At 33.5% G+C, this 19,898-nt stretch overlaps 1 protein-coding gene across 1 annotated transcript in view; it reads right to left on the bottom strand.

Annotated features, from left to right (window-relative positions):
- The window catches only part of LOC129949037 (tyrosine-protein kinase Btk29A), a 247,380-nt gene that overhangs the window by 207,451 nt on the left and 20,031 nt on the right, over window positions 1-19,898 (bottom strand). The window lies entirely within an intron of this gene.

The following is a 19,898-nucleotide window of genomic DNA, read 5'->3' on the forward strand; positions in this document are numbered from 1 at the left end:
ACAATCAACACTCTGCCGAGAGACAGCGGAGCGGCGCGGCATTGAAACAATCGTAGGTATAACGTCCGCGTCCGTCCATCGTAGGTAGCTTGATTGATCATGTGTGGCGGCAACAGTACATTTACATTAAGTGGATCCCATGCTACCATAACCATCATCTATCTTATATATGATCCCCCGAAAAAGACAGAAATAATAATCAAAGATACAAAATAAAAAAAACAACTAGACACATGAATAATCGACCATAAAAAATCACTTGGATGCCATAAAAGGGAAATTTTTCGATAATATAAACTCGCCGATAAGCCAAACAAAAGAACATTGGTCCAAAATGGTCTCCTTGAGGTTCCCCATCATTAGAGTACCTATACGAGTACATCCCACGATATGAATGCAATCGTGACAAACTCTGTTTTTAGTTCTGTTTGTTTTACCCGAGTTGGTTGGGTTGTGAGGGAAAAATGATAAAATAAATTATGACAGTCCATCTGACAGCGGACACAATGTGATCTTTCAAATGGTCTTCTGATCGCTATCAGTCAAACAAGAGAACCAATAGGAACCTCCACATCGAATGAAGTGAAGATGAAGAGCCATACAGACGGGAAATAAAATCATCAAACGAATCGAATAATACCTTCGTTATGTATATGAAGAAAATAAGTTCGGAAAGCGGGTGAGGGCTACAGCTACAGTTGCAATTGAAATGCATTTCACGTGCGTAGGACGACGAAGACAAGTTTTGTTCGTTCATTTGGTAGTTTAGAATGAAATTCCAATCTAGCAAATGAAAAATGCCACATAAATCATTGAACCCTTGGGATAGACGAACCGACCATCCATCCATCCGAGATGGACGATTGGACGGATGGCCAAACAGACAAACAAAGCCCAGCCCAGACACTGGGAAGCACAGTGATCCCTTAAAATTAATTCCAATCCCGTCGTCATCGTCATCATCGTCGTCGTCGTTTCTAAACTCAACTCGGTGGTGATGAGGTTTATTATTATTACATATTATAATTCGTAGTCTATCCTTAAACTTTCCACGTGAGTGAATCACGTGGGTAAAACACACATTTTCTTCCCTCGGACACACCTTTCTTATTTTTAGATTGTTTCCCCGAAACCCAAACTACTGAGATGGCAAGCTGCAACTGCCACAAAAATAATGAAATATTTCTTCAACCAAAAAAGAATAAAACTATTAAATTGGTCAGCATTTTTTAACTAATTCATCCCTGCCAAAGCATAGAATTGTAAGTTGGGTGGTTAAGGAACTTCCATCATCATCTTCATCATATCCAGAACAATCAGCGTGAATTAATTTTTTGATGTTCTTTTGTTTACCAACCAAAAAAAAAAAATAATAAAATATCAATTCGAGTGAAAACCCGACAAAATGAGAAATGCAGCCAAGCAGGATGTTGAACAAGGAATTTGCATTTGAGCATTGTTTCCATAATTTTGTTTTATTTTGAAAACGAACAAACCTATCATTTTGATTTAAGAGAGAGAAAGAAAAACTTCAGCAGCAATGGCGGATGACAAGCAAAATGAGTTTTATGTCATTTAGGAAATTTGCAATTGCTTGAAAATTTAATTATATTAATTTAATGAGGCATTAAAAAAAAAGGATTCTTATTCAAAATAATTCATAGTGTGGGAAGAAAAGTTAATTTATTCAAGTAGTTTTGTGGGAACTTCAAATGCATTTGACAGAAGAATATATACTTTATTTTACCCAGGGAAATGTCTTCAAAGTACATAAATTTGAATAAAATGGAACAGATCTCAACTGTCAAAAAGATGTCTCATGTAAATACCACCATAATTTTAAATTGTTCAAGAAAGTAAAATTGATTAATGATATGGTTCAAAAAATGCAAACAAGAAAATGGGTGGTGCATCATATGATGACAATAAACTTAACGATAAACTGTTATTATCCAACAAAGAAGGCAGCAGATGTCTCGTATTTGACAAATCATTAAACAAGAACAATATTTTCGTTTATATTATATTGACAGCTGTCAATTGATTTCATTTGTTTTCTTTATAATACTACATAAAAGATGCAGGCGCACAAACAAGAAATATATATAACTGAGTTTGTGTGTACGCGCATTGAATGTCCTTATTATTAGAAGTTATAAAATTAAATGACCTGAAATTGAATGTTCATTTTGATGAACTGTAATATAATCATGCAGGTATCATAACAAGGTGGCTAAAGAACAATTCCATCTGCCATTAGTTCGGGTTGCGCCATAGAATGTCTTTATAATGGTTGATAATATCAAATGGTGCCAGTAGCAAAATAATTAAGTTATTCACATATCCTTCTGATCTAAGCCGCTTTAAATAAAGACCTAACCAAGATATCAGTGCCTATAATTATGTTGATATAACGAGAGAGTTCTAGTTAATTACTGTTCTGCAGGAGTTGCGAACAGACCTGTTGACGTTATTCACATCATCTAATTCCCTTCCGCTGGCAGCTGATGTAATGTGATGAGACGTCAAAATGAGTGGAGTTAAAAGAGTTGAGTGTGAACAGAGTCTTAAGTATATAACTATGATATCCACTAATGACAATTAATGAACGAGATAAAGTCATGAGACGTCAAAATGAGTCAAATTAAAAGAGTTCAGTGTGAACACAGTCTTAAGCGTATGACTTTAGTATCAGTTAATGACAGATGACTTAAGGTTATAACACAATTAGAATTTTTTTAAATGATGCCAATTCTATAAAGACAATACACAAGGGTCACTTGAAACAGAAGCCTTTGATTGACAGATAGATCAAACTGGAATCTTTACTATCAAATCCACTAAAAGACAAAGAAAACTCAATGACAGGCTTTTAATTGAAATCCATTAATTGAACTGAACGCACTTCCTGTTCTTTTCTGTTTACTTTTTCAACAAAAAAGAATAATCATCTCTACCTGAAAATTCTCATCATCTTAAAGGCACGCGCATACCTTTCCATTCATTCATTCATTAAATTTTGCGATGAGTCATTTTTATTCAACTATGCTACGGTGAGTATTATAAAAGAAGATAAAGATCAATTGCTGAATTTATCCATCGAATTAAATTTATGTGGACCTCTATCAAAAAGCAAAAAAACGAGGTAACTCCCTCTTTTTGTCTTTTCTTACATCAACAAAGCAAAGAAGATCTTCTTAGAAGCAACAACCAACCAACTTAAACCGGACTGTCGAAATATTTACAAAAACAAGAAACGAAAATCTGAAAAACAACAAAGAAAAACATACCTCACCTGAGGTACGTACCTACTATACCTAAAGTGAAGTGTGATAGAGGTTTGGCTCCGGAAATGCCAAGTCTGAAGTTTCTGAACACAACTCTGAATGGAATTCTACTGTGCGAGACATTGTGCCCGTAAAGTAACGGTTTTGTATGCTGTTTTGTCATAGCTAATTGAAATAACCATGTAACTTTCATTTCTGTCAAAGAAAGCATTTTTTAAAATCAATATAATGATTCACTCAACCTGAGCGTGCAGCGCAGCATTAAACTGACCTTTTCTGTGGTAAGTTTCGATAAAGCAACAAATTCTGAGTGTTACAACCAACCATCAAGCCAGCCAGCCAGATCCAGTGTAATCATGGAGTTTCTTTCTTTCTTTATTTTAAAAATCATGAATCACACACGCAAAAATGCACATTACTCATGTGTCAAACGTCAACCCAAAATGAAACACAGCAGCTCTCTCGTCCACCAAATTAACTTGCGATGTAGCTCCTCAATTTAGTTTTCTTTTCTTTTTTATTTTCATTATACGCTTTTGTAGGCTTTGTAATTTCAAAATTGATGTTGGGCCATAAAATATTGTAGATGTTCCTCTTGGAAGCGAGCATAAATAGACTTTTCAATCATTACCTCTATATTCGCGTTCACACGGGAATGCAACTCATATAAATGTGCCTATACTTGCTGCATATTGGTTTGGTATATGGAGGATAATTTAGAAGTCCTCTCGTATAGATATGCCTACTTCATTCATCTAATTCTTTGTAAACTAAAGATAGGCCTCTTGGTTTAGTCGTTCTTCGTTAAGATTGTTGTTGTTAAATAATGCCTCGAGGGCTCTATCCTGGGCGATGTTAAGCTGTGTATAGTTTCAGATGCGTTTTTGTTTTGGTTGTTTTTTTGGTTTTAATAGTTTTCGTTACACCACCATTGAACAATTTTAATGGAATCTTCAATTTCCGTTTTATGAAAATCAAAAAATGAAAAACCACATAACGGTTTACTGTATGATGTTTTGAAGTAAGACTAAAATACACTATTTTTTAAAAGAAAGTTGAATCAAACACAATTATAGGTTGAGAAAAGGAATGTCATGATGTGAATGTGCCATTATATTTGCAATTAAAGTCAAATGTCATTTTATTTTGACAACTCGCAGGTAAAAAGTTATTCAACTGACAGTGATAATATATGCGTTCAACCTTGTTTTGGATAGGTGAATTCAAAGACACAAATTTGTATAGCTGTCAAAAAATATAAACAAATACCAACTGTTTACAAAAGCAGATAAACATAAAGATTTCGAGGCTCATAATCTTTTTTCTTCGATAAATTCGAAGACGAGATTTGATTTTGCTTAAACTTCTATCTCGAGTCAGTTAATCATAAAAATGTACTTAACGAAAAATGTCGTGAGTACACAAACATTGAATCTAAAAACATTGTTATGAATGAAAGTTTCAACAAACTAAAATGGCAGTTGCAATGATACTGTGTCATATATTTGTTTTTAAGGTGGTTTTCACATCGGTCGTTTCACATTTGACGTTTAACATTTGCCGTTTCTTAAACATATATCGCACCCAAATAATTCTTGCAAAAAATCTTTAAACGTGCCTTCAAAGAGTCTTATATAAACATTGTCTGCTATGTACTTAGGTATGAGTCAATATCAAAATTGACAGCTGATCAGTGAATACCTCTTGACATTTGTGAGTAAAAGAATAATAGAACAGCAATTGACGAACCATTTTGACAGATGTTCAGAATAGAAAAAGGGTTAAAATGCACAACTTCAAAGATCGAAAACCAGAAGAATTGACAGCTATTTGATATGAAGATAAAATGTCATCTGTCACTGTCTTATATGCGGTATTGATTAAAATCAACAAAATCTTCAATAAACCAATATCACCCTATTCTACAAAACTTAAATTTGTATGAGACTCTGAAGACTATTTTGTCCACGCCAGAATATATTTTTTGGATTATTTTGTTGTTTTTCTGGTGCGTTGTTCTTTTTCGTAACCAAACAGAAGAAACATATAACCAATCCGTCGCTAATTATAGAGCCTTTGGGGCGTGATTTGACTTCTGCCTTCCTCTTCATATTGTTCTGGTGCCATAGCTTCTTCCTTGGTTTGTTTCTCCATCTCCTCCAGATAACACTAAATGGCTCCATATGCGTGAGATGGGGATTTTCTTAAAGCCTTTACAAAACATAGTTGATCGGTGAATGGAATTAAGGTTCATATAAACGAGTCACTATACTCTACAGTCTACACGGTATATATTGTAGCCTATGTCAGATGCATTTTCAAAGTCATGGCACAAAGGCAAGGAAAGAAAAAAGGGCGAGGATAGGACGATAGGACAGTGTTGAGTTCTTTTGTCACTTTTTTTAGTCTTCTATCTCTATCTTTTGTGTGTGCATTTCATTTCGAGTGCGAGCACACAAAATTTTTGTAGACAAACTTTTCTATAAATGGGCACATTGCCAAGATGCAAGGGATAGAAAAATATAAAACTAATTTGGTGAAGTGCATCATCCTTATATTAAACTCGCAGAGTGTAGAATAAAAACCACAATTTATATATTTTTCAATGTCAGGCAGCGAAAAAAAGTTTGTTGTCCTCTGACAAAACTATTGTGCGATTCTTTTAGATGTTTTTTATTCCAAGCTTTGTATTCTTTGACGTTACAGACTTTTTTGTAAGTTATGAGAGTTCAATGGTTTTAGGGCAAAGCGACAAGTATGGTTGATTAAAAATATATGTTTAACTTTTTTTTAATAAAAAAAAAGTTGTTGTAAAAACAAGTGCCTAAAGGCTTTTTGCATAACTATAGGATTTAGGGGTCGTATTCAACATTGTGGATATCAAAAAACATTCACTTGGTGGGAAAACAATGGGAGCTTAAATTTTAAAATTTCAAACTTAAAGGTTGAAAATATTTACTTTTATTCACCACGCTAGTGTCAAAGTTTGACCAATATGTTAACACAATTCATAAACAATTTTTGGTTACAGTTTCTGCCACGATTAATTTTTGACATTTAGTTCAAGGTGGGATCGAATTCACCTCTTTCTTGTATGAAGGATTTTTTTAATTTCAAATTTGAATAAAATGTCCTAAGTATTTGAGAAACCACAAAAGAAATACTTGTCTTTGTTCCCCTAAAAATAAATTCTTATACAAATTTCAACTTTAAAAGACAAATTTAAAAAATTTACCGAAAAATCTCATTTTTCTAGGTTTTGCTTTTGTAATTTTATATTCTATCAGATTTAAACCACTTTTATAACCTGTTTTTAATAAAGGTGAATTTTATTTTGTTTACCATGCTAGTGTCAAAATTTACCGAGTGGAGTCATCTCAAAGCGATTAACAGAAAATGTTGGTTAATTTTTCTACCATGATTCATTTTTGACGATTCTAGCGTGGTGAGATCAAATTAAACTTTTTGACGTGTGAAGTAGTCTTTGAAACTCTTAAATTAATTTAAAATGCCCTGAAGAAAAATCTCAATTATTTTATTATTCTGTGCTTCTGCTAATTTTATAATTTATCCAATTGAAACCACTCCAGCTTCAGAGGAGACTGAATTGTTTTTTCTTCACCACGGTAGTGTCAGTCATGCACATATTTGTCTCTTTATTTTTGTTGTTTATTTTATTTTCTAAACAATTGTCATAGATCTTTGCAAACAAAATTCTCATTATAGTTAGTTAGTTTGTTTCTTCATGAAAACACTACAGTTTTTACAGCTGTCAAAAATTTCAAAGAAAATCGGACAACAGTTCATTAAGGGTTTAATTTTTCCATCAAATTTTAGCTTATTTTAGTATTACCAAAACGGCAATTTGAATTCAAACGCTAATGTCAAAATGCAAACATTGTCAAACATTAAATTAACATTTTAACGCAATTCACACATAGCCAAAAATATTTAAACGTAAATAGAAAAAATAAAAACTTTATTTTACATCATAGACCATCCTTCTTTTAATTGTTTATTGTTTATCGTTTCTATCAAATTTCAACCACTTTTAGTAGGTTTATTCAACACCAGAGGGATATTAAACCAATTCTATTCACCACGATATTGTCAAAATTCAATCATGGTAAGAAATATAGCTATTATTTAAAAGCAATTCACACGTTGCCTATATAAATTAAACCTTACTATTTGAAGAAAAAGTCAATCAGTTTTAGTCTTTTCAACACCAGGAGTATTTTTAACCAATTATATTCAACACGCTAGTGTCAAAATCCAATCATTGGAAAAAATGTAGCCAATGTTTAAACACAATTCACACATTGTTACAAAAATTAAACCTCAATATTTGAAGTAAAAGACTTTTAGTCTTTTCAACACCAGGAGTATTTTTTACTAATTTTGTTCACCACGCTAGTGTCAAAATCCAATCATTTGAACAAATTTAGCCAATATTTAAATACAGTTCACACATTGCTTAGAAAAATTAAACCTTAATATTTGAAGAAAAAGTCAACCACTTTTAGTATTTTCAACACCAGTAGTATTTCAACTAATTTTATTCACCACGCTAGTATCAAAATCCAGTTATTGGAAAAAATGTAGCCAATATTTAAACACAATTCACACATTTCCTACAAAAATTAAACCTTAATATTTGAAGAAAACGTCAACCACTTTTAGTCTTTTCAACACCAGTAGTATTTTTAATCAATTTTATTCACCACGCTAGTGTCAAAATCCAGTCATTGGAAAAAATGTAGCCAATATTTAAACACAATTCACACATTGTTTACAAAAATTAAACCTTAATATTTGAAGAAGAAGTCAACCACTTTTAGTCTTTTCAACACTAGGAGTATTTTTAACTAATTTTATTTACCATGCTAGTGTCAAAATCCAATCATTGGAAAAAATGTAGCCAATATTTAAACACAGTTCACACATTGCTTACAAAAATTAAACCTTAATATTTGAAGAAAAAGTCAACCACTTTTAGTCTTTTCAAACCCAGAAGGATTTTTAACCAATTTTATTCACCACACTAGTGTCAAACCTCAATATTTGAAGAAAAAGTCCAACTGTCTTAAATCACATTATGGAAACATTTTTCATTCATGAGCTAGTAATAAGCTTTCACAGTTATCAATAATTTCAAAATTGAATCGTTTAGTGTTTATCGTGCTCGTCTAATCGACAGCAATTATACATTTACCCTATTTTATTCCCCACGATAGTGTCAAAATTCAAGAATGGTAGAAATTTGAACCGAAAATTTCAACTCAATCCAAACATAACCTACAAAATTGATAATTATATGTATATCAAAATATTTGAGGAAAGAACCCAACCTCAGGTGAATCTCAATTTCATAGAAAGTTTGTGTGTTAATCTTTATCATTTCAAGACATCATCGCATACAAAATTCTCTAAAAGATTTCACATAAGTCTTTAATGGATTTAATGTAGGTGCACTATCCCATTAAAAGCCTTAATCTTGGGTTTTACTAAATTGTAAACTTTTAAAACCTATTAATTCCTAGCCTTCTCCTATCTCTCCTCTTCCAACCAACAAAACCATCAACTACCTAAATAACCAACCCTCACCAACCCACAACAAGACCTGCGCCATTCCTACATCCATTAAATAATTCGTAATGAAAACAAAACTAACACAAACAAAAAAAAACTTTATTTAGGTCTTCCTTAGATAAATCCCCAAGCAACATACTTCCGTGGGACTCAAAAACTCAATCCCATTTCAGTCTAAACGAATAGTTGGGTAGATAGGAATAACATAAAAGTCTTCCTATAACTATCCATCATCATATAGAAACTCGCGAACTCTGGATCTGGACTTATTCAACTCGTTTTTGTTCATCGCATCCATACCACAAAACGACGAAAAATCCCGCATGAACTTTATCTTCCTGATGCTAAGAAGAACTGCTGCAGTGGATTCGGATTGGATTGGATATATGGAAGAGGATTAAATATCAACAACAACAAGGATTCCAATCCCGTTGCGGGAACTATTATTCTATTTACCATTCTCACAAAATAAAAACCAACGCAGAGAAAAAAACGCTCTTAGTCCTCGACATAACGAGAGAGGGAGGATCCTTGATGGGGTAGTTTAAGTTTCGTGGGATATTCATTTCATATTTCGAAACGCCAAGGAGTCTGATGGCCCAGTTTCTGCGCTTATCCTCCTCACCCATTTTTCTACTTTACTGCGCTCGCCACCAAAACCTTCTTTTTTTTTATTGCAAATGAGTATTATATTTATGTATATAGTTTTTCTGGATAAGGGGTTAAAGAAAAGGGGTTGAAATTCAATTTAACCCCCGACCCAACCTACACGAGCCCGATATTAATGGGATGGAAAACTTACTTGGACATCTATCTACATTCTGTACACACTTTTACCTACAGCTAGGGTCAAAATAAAAGGAACAGAACTTGATTATTTGAAATGATCAGATTGTCAAACAATGATTACTTTTTGTAATTACTTTTATTTCAATTACAAGTAATTATTAATTGTTCTGACATAATTGCACCTATCCATGAGGCAATTTTTACCAGCTGTCTTTACGTGGTCCATGTTCCCTCGGCATTGAGCGAAGTTAAAGTTGTTTTTATACCCAAAGCAGGTAAATGCTCGCGAGTCAATCCTAAAGAGCTACGACCTATAAGTCTATCATCATTCCTTCTTAAGACCTTGGAAAGATTGATTGATATCCATATAGGGGCAAGTATTGATACAAGACTTCTGTCTTCGTCTCAACATGCCTACTTTAAAGGTAAATCGGTGGAAACAGCGTTACACACCTTAGTGCGCACCGTCGAATATTCCCTTCATCATAAAGAGTTCACTATGGTTGCTTTCCTTGACATCGAAGGCGCCTTTAACGACGTGGACAAATCTGCAATCACATCTGCACTAACATCTCTAAATGTAGAGAGTTCGCTTTGGGAGTTAATTCATTTAATGCTTACTAGCAGAACAATCAATTGGCAGACGATTCGTTAGTAGAAGGACACCGCAAGGTGGTGTTCTATCCCCTCTCCTCTGGAACCTAGTGGTGAATGAAATCCTAACTAGTCTGGATGCGGAGGGGTTCAGAGTGATAGCCTATGCAGACAACGTTGCTATAGCAGTTTCAGGAAAGCATCTTAACCCCCTTAAAAAAACTCTTACAAAATGCCTTAGACAGACCAATTCTTTGGGCTGATCAGTGTGGACTGGGTGTTAACCCACACAAAACCGATTTGGTCTTATTTTCGAGGAGATACAAGATTCCATTTGTCAATCGTCCCTGTATTAAAGGAATCCAATTAAAATTCTCAGGCGAGACTAAATACCTGGGTCTTATCTTGAATAAAAAACTAAATTGGAAACGCAACGTACAGGAAAGAGTCAAAAAAGCTACTATAGCTCTCTTTTCTTGCAAAAAAGCTATTGCTAATAAATGGGGCTTAGAACCCAGAATCACGTATCGACTATACACATCGTTAATCAGACCGATTTTAATGTAAGGTGTGGCAGTATGGTGGACTGCTTTAGAGAAAGGTATAAACAGGTATAAGTTAAATAAAGTCCAACGTTCAGCTAGCCTATGTATAAGCGGATCGCTTCGCACGACCCCATCGGCGGCAATGGACACCTTCCTCTACCTAACACCTCTTGACATGTTTAGCAAACAAATAGCTGCAAGCTCTGCTATTCGCCTCATAGCTTCGTCGCGGTGGACTAACAACAACATTGGCCACTCCGTAATTTTTAGGTATTTAGAATCAATACCAAAGCACATAGACTACACCATCCCCCAACTGCAATTCGACAGAAATTTTGAGATTTCTATACCTCCCAGATCTTTTTGGGAGGATAGGACATTCCTGGAAGATGAGTCAATCCATTTCTATACAGATGGGTCAAAAACAAAAGAAGGAGCTGGTGGAGGTGTGTACTCTAAACGTCTGAAATTAAGGCTATCATTCCGCCTTCCCAATCATTGTAGCGTGTTCCAGGCGGAACTTTCGGCGATAACAGAAGTCTTGTCCTAGCTTAAAGAAAACGTAATATCGACATCTGATATCCGTATTTTCTCAGATAGCCAGGCCGCTATCAAATCTCTGGACTCTGTCTCTACAAACTCTATAACAGGCCATAACTGTCGATCATCTCTAATGGAGATGGCACAACAGTTTAAAATTCACCTTTGCTGGGTGACGGGCCATATAGACATTCTAGGTTCCAGTTGTAAGGCAGATGAACTCGCCAGGAACGGTACAGTACATCCCATCCTACCACGTTTGGCACACACTGGCATACCAATCGCTACTTGAAAACTGTTGCTAATGCAAGACGCTTGGAGGAGGGCAGGCACCAGGTGAAAAAACATCACCACGTTTCAGATCACAAAAAACATCTGGCCAATACTGGATTTAAAACGTTCAAGGCGCTTGCTCTGTCTAAGCAGACCGCATATAAGCTTGATAATAGGTGTCATAACCGGACACTATCTAATGGGAAAGCACGCCACGATAATAGGCGTATTCTTAAATGACTTTTGCAGAAGCTGTATGGACGAGGAAGAAACAGTTCCTCTCTGCTCTTCTTTAACGATCTAAATCATATCAGCATAATCAACCCCTCACGTTTCGTAAGGGACTCAAACTGGTACCATTGAGTTTAGGAGGAAGCCTCAAGATTCATGTGGTATCGCAATGGGCCATTAAACTGGCCTAAGTTTTTTCGTTTCCGTCTTGGACAGCCACTTCAACCTAACCTAACCTAATTAGTAATTGCCCTCATTTGCATTACAACTACACGTTATTGTAAAAATATACTTCTTAATTATTTGTAGTTGTAATTGACAAATATACATTTCAAATACTTGTAATTGCAATTGTAATTTTCAATTACTTGTAATTGTAATTGAAAAATTGCACTTGCTAAATACATGTAATTGAAAATTGCATAATGGATGGAAAAGCACATTTAATTTACTGTTAAGTACATTTATTTATTTATTTTTTAATTCAGAGCAACATTTCAGGAAATCATTTGTTTCTATCAAGTAAATGTAATTGGCGAAATTAATACTTAATTACATTTGTATGTATTAATTAGTGTAAAAAGTAATCATTACTATTTTTTATCATTACTCTTGTATTCAATTACACTTATTAAATAATTGAAGCTTTTCAATTCTATTTAATATTTAATTAGTATTTGAAATGCTTCAATTGAATTTTATGACATGAACATATTTTCCCAATTCTGGTAATTTTTTCATTAGCACTTGTAAATATATTGTTAATGTTCCTGAATTTGTAATATTTGAAAAGTATTACTGAATGTCAAGATTGTGGAGTCCAAATGCTGGAGGCTGCATATAAAAGACTCTGGTTTTGGTTCTCAACCAGTTCCAGGTCCAATTTTTGGGAATACAAACTAAAAACATAAATATTGATATTTTGAAATCAGAGCTTCGTTGAAATTAAAGTATATTTGGGATGCCTTAGGGCTTAAAAGTTGGACCTGTTTTATTTATGCATAAATGTTCTTAAATGACGTATGCATGACGTATGTTTGCCTTTAATGGATCGTGAGTCAGGTAAGCATTAACCAGCAAAGTAAGAAATGTTCCTATTATTTTGTCCATAGCTGTATATTAGGGTACGTATTCTACTACAATGTGCGAGAAAAGAAGTCTAGTGGCAAACAAGTTTATAGTTAGGACACAAGTTTAGTGAAGTGGTGAAGTGAGGCATGTTGTGTGTAGGAGCAGAGTAAAGTCAAAGGACGTCAGCAGGCATACGATTAAAAACTAAACAGATTGCCTTGCCAAGTGTGTCGTTGATTATTATTTTACATCGTATACTCGTATATGTGCCTTTGTTATAAACTCCTAGCCTAGCTCCGTTCGTTTCGTATATATTATAGAGGTACGAAATGTGCGTGCCCAAAGTGACAGAATGACAGGGTGAATGAACTAACAACTAACTTACTATAAAAGAGGGGTGGCGCAGTCACTGTAATATCAACACATATCGTGAATCTATTTATCGATTACATTTAATGTTTTTTTTTTCTTTCATTTAAGTGCGATATGGTACTTTCTTTTAAGGGCTTTATAATATTGACAATATAACTTTGAGTTGTGAGGGGCTGATTGAAATTTTAATTCACAGCTGGATTCTGTTTGTTTTGTCTCGTTTCGTTATAGTAGTTTGACAGTTGGAGTTGACAGTTGTTTTTCATTAGAAAATTGTCAGCTAAAGAATTGTGATTGGCATTTTTTATAAAAAGCACATAAGAAACTAAAATTTTTAATATGAATAAGGTAGACCATTCAAAATATGCTCCATTAACGGAAATCTTTAGGGAATTTCGTTTCCCTTGAAAAAGTTTTAAGTACTGTACATTTTCCTTAAGATATATTTTTTCTCGGACAACAATCCGATGGAAAAAAATATACATCAATCTGAACTTATTCACTCGGAAATCAAATTTTAAATCTTTTCATTTTCTTTTTCACTCTAATTTAATTTTTTAAACAGAAGTTTGACAACTTGTTTGATCAAAAATGATAAGAAACTTAATATTTTGTCTTGAATCAATAGACAAAAATATTTTTAAATCAAACAACAGCTGGAATATTATTTAAGGAAAAACTTCTGAAGATTTTTTAACTACGAAGAATGAAGTTTTTGACATGTGGGTCATTTTTTCCTTTAAATTAAACTTAATATTTTTTTAACGAATAATGAATTTCTTAAGAATTAATGTTCCATTTGTACATTTTGGCTAATATCTGTCAAAAATCCATTTTACAGATTCTTTACAAGAAGATACAATCGTAATATTTAAATATTTAATTTCATACTTTTTGAAGTTTTATAAATGCAAATTTCAGTTGTTACAACACGATAATATTTACAAATATTTAATGGTGCCAATGGGTCGCTTCCTAGCCAGACAATTAATTGTTGACAGTAATATGTATTTAGATTTGTATACATAAATCAACAATCTGAACGCAACCATTGTTTGATTCAGTAAATGAACGCGTACATCATATGTGAATGGGCGAGTTTAATATTCTTGGTTAAATGTCAAATTATTAGTTTTTAATTTTTATTTAATAGTGACGTTTAATTTTTCTAACTTTATATTGTATGACAAGTTTAATATCATGTACAAAGGGACATATTTCGAGATTTGAAGGTTCTCAATCTTAAACAAAATGTTAATTGTTTTGCTGCGCTTTTTTGAAAAACAAACTGAGCTAAATACTTAATCTGAAGGGCCAGCCGGTTGTGCACCGATTTGACAGGTAGGTGCAAACTTAAATCTCTCAATTTTGTAAATTCGAGATGACTGGTGTGGGGTTACAATATGTCACAACTGACAAATCACATTGTTGAACTTTGGTTTAGTTCCAAGTGAATCACCAAAATCGTTCATTTTTAAATTATCAGAGGTTCTTGTTCTTAGTCATTTCCATTTTTTCGTCCTTCTAGTGGACATCGGCAAAACGGATTGTGTCAAATCAAAATTCGGTATTCTCTAAACAAAGTCAAACCTAACTGCTGACATATTTTCATTATTGACAGCAATGTCAAACTGGGTTTACACTAATAATAAGTAGCGTCACTGTTAAACTATTCATACGAGTACATATTAGGTCCGTTCGCGTACTTTCTGCACTAAAATTCGTAAAAAGAAATATTTAAAAGAGTGGGAGTAAAATTCTCTCACCAAACAAAAACTACAAAAAAGTAAACGAACGGGAAAACATAAAATTTTTCACACAATATTACTGTCTTGTTGCTGTTCTTTGAAAATTTGTTTTTAAATTTTATGACTGACAGCAAGCAATTTATTAAATTTATTTGAATTTCTATCAAATTTGACGCTTTTCAGAAATAAGCCAAAGAAATTTCTTGGGCTAAAATTCGTAGGTTGGGGAAATATTTTACTCTCTCATGCGCTCTTTCTTCTACGAAAAACAACGAAATTTTTCAGAACGCGAACAGTATTCGGTTAAATTTCGTATTTTTTCTTAAAATTGGACTGTTTTGGGAGTGTACGCGAACGGACCTATTGTGAAACATTTACACAAACTTATAAATTATATACTGTTACTTTTCAAGCAAATTTGACATCTGTCATTTATTTATCTGTCACTAATCAATGACTTTTCTATAATATTCTAATTAGTCTGAAGGCCGTTCATTTTTAAACTTCAAGCAATTTAATTACCACCTTCTTATAAGAGGTTCTTGTTCTTAGTCAATTTTATTTGTTCCTCCTTTTAATGGGCATCGTCAAAACGGATTTTGTCAAACCAAAATTCGGGTTTCTCTAAACAAAGTCAAACTTTACTGCTGACATATTTTCATAATTGACATCAATTTCAAAGCTGGGTTTACACTTGTAATAAGTAGCGTCACTGTTAAACTATTTATACTAGTACATATAAGGTCCGTTCGCGTTCTTTCTGCACTAAAATTCCTAAAAAGAAATATTTTAAAGACTGGGAGTAAAATTCTCTCACCAAACAAAAACTACAAAAAGTAAGCGAACGGGAAAACAGCAAATTTTTGCACACAATACTGTCTTGTTGCTTTTCTTTGAAAATTTGTTCTGAAATTTTATAACTGACAGCAAAAGCGAACAATTTATTTAATTTATTTGAATTTCTATCAAATTTGACACAAATTAGCCAAAGAAATTTTTTGGGCTCTCTCATAAGCGCTCTCTTTTACGAAAAACTACGAAATTTTTTACTACGCGAACAGGATTCGGTTAAATTTCGTATTTTTTGTAAAATTGGACTGTTTTGGGAGGGTAAGCGAACAGACCTATTGTGAAACATTAACACAAACTTATAAATAATACACTGTTACTTTTCAAGCAAATTTGACATCTGTCACTTATTTATCTGTCACTAGTCAATGATTTTGCTATAATATTCTGATCAGACTGAAGGTCATTTGCTAGAACTACACTTAAGTAACGTAAGTAAAACATGAGCACCAAAGAAATTTCTTGTGCTAAAATTCGTAGGTTATGGAAATATTTTAATCTCTCATGAGCGCTCTCTTTTACGAAGAACTACGAAACTTTTGACGACGTGAACAGGATTTGGTTAAATTTCGTATTTTTTGTAAAATTGGACTGTTTTGGGAGGGTACGCGGACAGACCTATTGTGAAACATTTACACAAACTTATAAATAATACACTGTTACTTTTCAAGCAAATTTGACATCTGTCACTTATTTATCTGTCACTAATCAATGATTATGCTTTAATATTCTGATCAGACTGAAGGCCATTTGCTAGGACGACACTTAAGTAGCGTAAGAAAAACATGAGCTCTTATGTGACAAGCGTTTATGTTGAACATAAATATTTTTTTTGGCCTTAAAACTTAAGGCAATTCTCACAAAGTTCTAGTGAAATCTTAAATTATAAGAGGTTTTTGTTCTTAGTCAATTTTATTTGTTCCTTCTTTTTTGGAAATCGTCAAAACGGATTTTGTCAAACCATAATTCGGTTTTCTCTAAACAAAGTTAAACTTTACTGCTGAAATATTTTCATTATTGACAGAAATGTCAAAGCTGGGTCTACACTAATAATAAGTAGCGTTACTGTAAAACTATTTATACGAGTACATATAGTGAAACATTAACACAAACTTACCAATAATACACTGTTTCTTTTCAAGCAAATTTGACATCTGTCACTTTTTTATCTGTCACTAATCAATGACTTTGCTATAATATTCTGATTAGTCTGAAGGACAGCGTAAGTAGAACATGAGCTCTTATATGATAAGCGGTTATGTTGAATATAAATATTTAAGTTTCGTTTCAGCAAATTGGCCTTAAAACTTAAGGCAATTCTCACAAAGTTCTAGTGAAATCTTAAATGAGTTGCCTTTATACGATGCATCGATTTTTTATCGAATTAATCGATATGACATATGTAAAACCTTTTGTGGCTGCGGCGGCGTCATTGCGGAAGTACCATATCTTAATGTCGAAGTTTTAATTTATTCATTCTCTTGTCTAAACTTACTTACAATTTCTGCGAAAGTATTACTCAACCTAAAGGAATCCAACTTTGCCCACCCACTAAGACTTCTTTCTCCAAGAACAAGCTAAATTCCTTAAGATTTATACACGGTAAGTTCTCACACTTTTTTGCCGTAGATATAGACACAGAGAAACACGTCATTCGAAATCACTTCCCAACGAATGCAACAGCAGGTAGTTAATCCTCTCGTCTAATCTGGGATTCATAAAGAGTGAGAAATACGCTCAATCGACAAGGATCATATTTTTCCGAACTACTAGTATACTGTTGTTGTAGAACAGCACAGCACACTGTTGGACATGGACATCCGCATTGTGGAGGAACCTTCGTCTCCTCAGTCCAAATATGACTTAATCGGGTTTCCTAAAGTTATAGATATACTTGAGCACATAGTTAGCTATAGACAGTGATGCATTTTTGCTTTTTTTTATTTTAGTGAACTGATAGCCACTCTCCATCTCGAATCTGAAACCATCGCCATCGAGAAAACAGAGAACTGAAAAGAGACGAGCATTATAAATGTCCGCACGTCAATTGACCATAAAGTTTCTGTGTGCGCGCGGACTTTTATCGTTTTCCAAGTAATTTCACACAGAGTTTCAATATATGTAGGTACTCCGTATCTATAGTGTGACTCCAGGACTCTGTGACTCTGTGACTTTGTGAGTGGCTCTGTCTCTGATTCTAGCTGGTGGCTCTGGAGCTCGGGGCTGTGATGTGGTTAGCTCTTTGGGACTGGGTTCCTACTACCTTATATATTTTTCTTTTTATTATTTCTGATTTTCTTATGAAAATTTATTGGATCCTAAATGACCGAGAGGATGGGTGTATATGCAACTATTTTTATGGGTTTCCATTACATCGAATTTACATGGAATCGAATGCAGTTAAGTACACCACTCTATATGATTCCTTGTCTCTTTGGATTTGGAGGGTATCTCTGGCTGCTGCTGTTGCGTTGCATCTGGGAATAATTAGCGTGGCTTTTGGATGTTATATAGTAGGTTATTAATCTATTCAAAGTGCGTCTTGTGGGTTGTTGTTCTTGAGTTTTTTGTTTTTGTTTCTTGTTTGTCAGTTTGTTTTCCAAAGTTTGATGGCGGAACGTGGAGTTATGGACATGGATGATTATTTAGGAGATCCAAACAAAGATGAATGGACTTTAATCTGGAATGTTGTGTTTTTACGATTTCCTATGAAATCCATATATGAGGCTAGATTTTTGTATATAGCGGTCTTGGAGTCGGAGTCGGACTCGTACTCAGAATGATGAGTGTGGAATTAATAATTGAGATGTGGTTTATCTTTATCACTATATTGGGGGGGACACAACAAAAATTCCGTGTAAATCAGTTACAGACAGACATGGGTGGTGACCCCATTTACCCCACTAAAACAAAATGTTTTATTGAAGCTTGAAATAAATAAATTCCTCAATGTTGCATCGCAATTAATTACAATATGAGGAATGCTTTGTGTGGTGTTTGGAGTGCGAGCATAAGAATTATAAAACATTTTTAATTGGAATTCGTTAAAATTTGACGTTTACCCTGATTGTGGATGACAATGTTATCGATAACAAATGTGGTATTCTGTCAAATTCTAAAAAATAAAATGGCTCCTTTTCTTTGTGTCTGGAAGTTTGCAACTCAGTGGGCGTCCAGTTGTCATTTGTATAAAAATTATACAAATTTGTCAACATTTAATTAACTCTGTGAGAATATTGTAATTTATGGCATTGTAAGTCATGACATTTTTGGCATTTTCGAAAAAAACTCACCACACAAAAGGTGAATTATTTATTTTGATGTGTCTTGTTTAAAAACGTTAATAAATCTTGTATCATATATTTACCATTGACAACTTGTGGGTTCAGTGTCAAAATTTGAATTAATTTGACACTAAGCGAAAATAGAGATAAGATAAGATTCTTAGATTAGATTATTTTAAGCGATTAATTGTGTCCAATAAATTTATTAATTTTTTGTTAATTTTCCTCAGAAATAAATGTTGACAAATGGTCTAGCAAGTTCATAAATTAGGTTACAAAAACCATTTTTTTAGTTAGCCGTACAACAGAGTGCGATGTTCTTAAGCATAAACGTCAACAATCAAGTTTTCAAAAAAGTCCACACCGATTTTTAATTATGTTCGATAGCGCAAATTACTTAAGTGTACGATTACATTACTTGTATCACAATTCAGAACAAATAAAAGTCGAGTTGGGTGATGCTTACATTTTCTACCACGAAATTTGACATTTAGTTGATGGTACCGAATAAAGCTTTTTGGTATATGATTTCCATTAAAATAGATTTTCAAAACACTAATTTGTCTTAAATACCCTACACAATTTATTTTTATGTTTAAATTTCCACCACGATTTTTTAAGTTGTCGTCGAGTCGAGTTCTTTAATTTTCCACCACGATTTTTGACATTGAGTTGATGGGATCGAATGAAGCTTTTTAGTTTATGATTTGCATTAAAATAGAT

The sequence above is a fragment of the Eupeodes corollae genome, chromosome 3 (genome assembly GCF_945859685.1).
Source record: "Eupeodes corollae chromosome 3, idEupCoro1.1, whole genome shotgun sequence".
NCBI lineage: Eukaryota > Metazoa > Arthropoda > Insecta > Diptera > Syrphidae > Eupeodes > Eupeodes corollae.